We start from the raw sequence: 4,842 nt of genomic DNA, 5'->3' as shown, positions 1-4,842 counted from the left end.
CCACAGCGCCAAAATGGGACGAGGTGCTAATGCACCACTCACAACAGCGCTGCAAATGCTGCAAATGTGGACACACTGCAGCGCTGGTTGCTGTCAGTGTGGACACACTGCAGCGCTGGCCCTACACAGCTGTACGACCACAGCTGTAACTACCAGCGCTGCAAAAATGTAAGTGTAGCCATGCCCTAAGAGTAGTACTCTGAGATCTTTGAACATAAGATTTATTTTCAATTACCATTTTTAGCATGCTTAACCCCCCCCCAAAAAAATTACACACATTATACATTATTACCAGGTTACTCACTAGCATTTACTTCAAGGTTTAACACTGTGACAGTTTGATTACTTAGAGCCCCTTCAAGGCTCCCCATGTCTGACATTGCTTCTTTTGTACATTTCACCCCTGCTCTTGCTTCAGAGGGGCACTGCCTGTTACCTGTGGGCCCCTCCTGCAGTACTTAGCTGCTATTTATTACCAAAGTCCAAAAAAAGGATTTAGAATCTCTCTCTGTTTTCCCAGTTGTGGCTGCTCCTGCCATGGCCACATTCTTTGCTCCTCATTTAAAAAGATATGAAACTTTATAAACACATGGAAGTACCCAATGCTAAATACCAAAGGTATGTCACACTAGCTGGCCATGTCTGGCAAAAGGGTCTGTCAATGTTGAAACTTTGCATGTGAGATTCAAATGGAGTTTTAGTGGCATTATTTTTTTAATTTAAAAACAAAACAACCCCAATTTATCTTAAACCTACAAACAGGATTTTACAAACCATGAGTGTTGGTTTAGTTTCTTAAAACCTTACATAATTACACGCAAATATTTATACACACACATTATTTGTTGCCTAATATCCCTTGCACTGCTCTAATGATTTGTTTCTAATAGTGTCCCCAGATTACATTTCCATCCTGTATAATCGAAGGCAGTCATTATATATATACACACACACCCATATATATATATGCACACACACACATCTAGTGATTTTGATTACAAACTACTGTATTTCTGTGGGGAAAAGGCCCATTTCCCCTCAGAATAGCTGTAAAGAATTGTGGGGATAACACATCGTGGCAGCAGGAGCCTCTCTACCTGACTCCCTTGTATAACTTGTTTAACTATGCCGGTTCCACTCAATGTGACTGACCCACATTGCACGTGTTTCTATTTACACAGCTGTGTTTTATTATTAAAACAAGAATTCCCTTTTTATAGCACCACAGCTGTTACGTTTTAACATTTTCACAACTCCTAAGTGTTTACTTCCCTACAAAGTCTATAGTATTAATTTTTGCAAAAGCTACTTGTAACTCTTCACTTATTTTAAATCACTCACTTCTGCATTCAGTTCTTTAGGGCGCAATACAGCTGCCTTACTCTGTGCTTTGTTTTAATTTTTTGCTCTTGTTTGCACGTCAGTTGAATTGCAGAAGTGCCATTCTCTGTTGCAGTTAATTGTTTCTGAACAACTTCAGGAGTTAACCTATTCACTCTCCCTTTTTCATTTCAAAACCATTTTTTCCTTTTCTTCACTCCAAGCAAGTGGCAGCTCCTGTCTCTTAAGTGGTCTATTCACTTTGCGTTTGCCTTAATTGCCTCCTTTCCTTCACCCTGCCCCCTGGTTCTTGTCACACAGACAGAGAGAAGAAGACCAGGCGTGTCATAAATAGATAGCTAAGGGTTAATGTTTCTTTTACCTGTAAAGGGTTAACAAAGGGAACCAAACACCTGACCAGAGGACCAATCAGGAAACTGGATTTTTCAAAGTCAGGGAGGGAATTTTTGGACTCTGAGTCTTTTGTTTGTCTCTCAGCTATGAGAAGCTTCTTTCTTCTTCTAATCTTCTGTTTCCAACTTGTAAGTACAGGTAGAAAAACAATATAGGCTTTTATGTTGTTTTGGGTGTATTTACATGTGTGTAACTTGCTGGAATGTTTCAAACTGGATATCTTTTTGAATCAGACTGTTTATTCATATTTTTCTTATAAGCAATAGCCCTGTATTGTCATCTTGTTACAGAGAATATGTTTATGTCTTTTTTCTTTCTTTTTTATATAAAGCTTTCTTTTTAAAACCTGTTTGAGTTTTTCTCTGGTTAAGGAGAAAGGAAAGACAGGGGGGAGGGGAAACACTACGCTCTGTGTTTAACTCTCCTAGTGTCCCAGGGCGGGAAGAAGCTAAGGGGGAGGAGAGATAGAATCTCTTCTGTTTCCTTGTATTTGGGGTTTGTCTCTTTGTGGAATAGAGGAGATATGCTTCTTGGTATTGTGATGTAAAGAGATTGCATCAATACTCCCAGGTTAGCCCAGAGAGGAAAGTCTGGGTGGGAGAGAGAGAGGGAAGGGAAGTGGGTTATTTCCCTTTGTTGTAGGCTCAGGGTTTCTGAGTCTTGGGGTCCCTCCAGGGAAGGTTTTGGGGAGACCAGAGGGGGCCAAAACCCTGGAAATTTTGGATGGTGGCAGCGAGATCAGATCTAAGTAGGAAAAGCTTAGAAGGTTTCATGCTAGCTTCTCAGTTTATGAACGCTAAGGTTCAAATCTGAGTAGGAAGCTACGACAAGGTGTCTGAAGTGCAGGCAGTGCAATATTTATTGGGGTTAATTCCAAGCAAACAAATGCGTAGCTCTACACGCTGGCAGAGTCTGTTTCCCAATATTCCGTTCCCAGCTGAGCCCTGCCTGTGTCCTATTCCATCCTTCTCCTTTCCAGTTCGCCATTTTGTTTTCCCAGCTGTTCCAACGGAGTCTGCATGGCTTGTGCTTGCCTGCTTGCTCCTCTAAACTTTCCTGGCAGATTTTAAAACTTCCTTGCAGGTCTGTAGCCCTGCACATGCCTCCTTCTTGTATTCAGTTATCTTTTTCATAGCCCGCCACAACAACTGTGTCACAGCTGCTGCTTCTTGCTGGCATTAGGCTTGTTTTCTAATGTATCAATTATCACATCAAGTTTCACTGCACCCTCCATCCAAGGGCAGGTCCCAAATGCAATAATCTCCTTCTCTGACGTAGAAGGGCTTTAGTTTTAATCCATTGGGGTGCCTCCTCTACCCCTTTACACTTTTTAAACATTATCTCAAAAAACCCACGCAGTATCTCCCCGCACGTACTCATTCATACTTAATATAGACATTCCCCAAACTCCATGCAGTAGCTCCCTATGTGTACTTTTAATCTCACAAATCCCACAACTAAGGAGTCACCCTTCAGACTCCCCCAGCACTGTGAGACCCCATCTCACAATCCGGCACTCCTTATATCTCTCCCCCACTCGCAATTCTCCACCAAATGCGAGAGGTAGCGGGATCAATGCTCGCATTCTCCACCAAATGTTAGGCTCTGAGAGAGGCCTCCCTACAGGAAGGGGGAGCAGGCAGATACTGGACACAATGTTGGTATATAATACTTTAAATATTTTTATTGATTCCAGTATAAACTCCACTCACTCCACATTCACATTCCTTTCATACTACACCAAAGTCCGACAATCCGAAGGAAATCCCTGTGGCCACTCGAAATTCAGTCCGATCACAAAGCGTGGGGAGCCACACAGTAGACGCCTCTTTTTCAGGGTTGTGAGTCAGTGTCTGACTCTGACTTCAGTTGTAGCAAGCAATCTTTTTAATATACCAGTCCGTCACGTCATTAGCTGTTTGTCTGTTTACTAAGCCTTTCATCCATAACTGCAGGAGAGCAGTTCTGGGCAGGCCGCCATAATCCAAGACATTCCATTTCCTCTTATGGACATGACAAAGTTTGTTTTGCACAGACAATTCTTGACCGCTCATAACCTTAAATCCTTGCTTCAGTTGCCACTGCTCAACTCACATACTCATGTCAAGCATACAGCATTTATACTGAGAGTGGCCAGATGTCCCATTTTTAAAGGGACAGTCCCGTTTTTGGGGACTTTTTCTTATATAGGCACCTATTACCCCCCACCCCCGGTCCCATTTTTTTGCAGTTGCTATCTGGTCTCCCTATTTATACTAGGCCCATATGGCCTATAGCGTATTACAACATATACATCACAACACATGTTCCTCCTTCTCTTCCTCATCCACCTCCTTCTCCTTGCTGTTCATGGCAGGGCTCTGGGATTCTGGCTGCCAGCGGTCTCTGGGGTGGCAGAGGGGACTATGCTGGGGATGGCATGCTAAGAGCAACGGGGTCTGCGACTTGGCACCCAATCGCTTGTCGGCCTTCTGCTCTGCTTGCCACAGCTCCTTGGCTGTCATGCTGCACTGCAGGTGGCCCTGGCATGCCCCTTCTCCTGCATCCCCCATGAAACCTGCTCATAGATGTCAGCGCTTCTATGGCTGGTTGGGAACAGTGCCTGGTTGGGGCCAGGAGAGTGTGGCTGGAGTGCGGAGCTGAGACGGTCTTCTGGGAAGTTGTGCACATCACTGGAGAGCAGATAGAGGTGCGCTTGCCAAGCGGCAACCAAGAAAAGGGGCTTCAAAGGCCGGGGGGCTCCCTGGGCAGCGGCAATCCCAGTTGTGACCAGAGCAGTCAGCATGGGCCAGTGTGGGAGAGCTGCTGGAGGCCTGTCAGCGTTGACATAGGTAACGCAGTGTCTGCATTTGCGCTACGTCAGCCTCGGTACATCGAGTATGGCTAAGCGGCACTTGGGAGCTGGTGTTACTCTGGTGGCGCAGGGCCAGCTCCAGGGTTTTTGCTGCCCTGAGTGGCAAACAAAAAAAAAAGCCGCGATCATGATTGGCGGCACTTCACGGCAGCTCCACCGCGTCGCTTTCTTCTTCGGCGGCAATTCTGCGGCAGGTCCTTCCCTCTGAGAGGGACTGAGGGACCCGCCGCTGAATTGCTGCCAAAGAGCCTGAC

Source organism: Chelonoidis abingdonii, chromosome 17, assembly GCF_003597395.2.
Source record: "Chelonoidis abingdonii isolate Lonesome George chromosome 17, CheloAbing_2.0, whole genome shotgun sequence".
Classification (NCBI taxonomy): Eukaryota; Metazoa; Chordata; order Testudines; family Testudinidae; genus Chelonoidis; species Chelonoidis abingdonii.
This window is presented reverse-complemented; position numbering follows the sequence as displayed.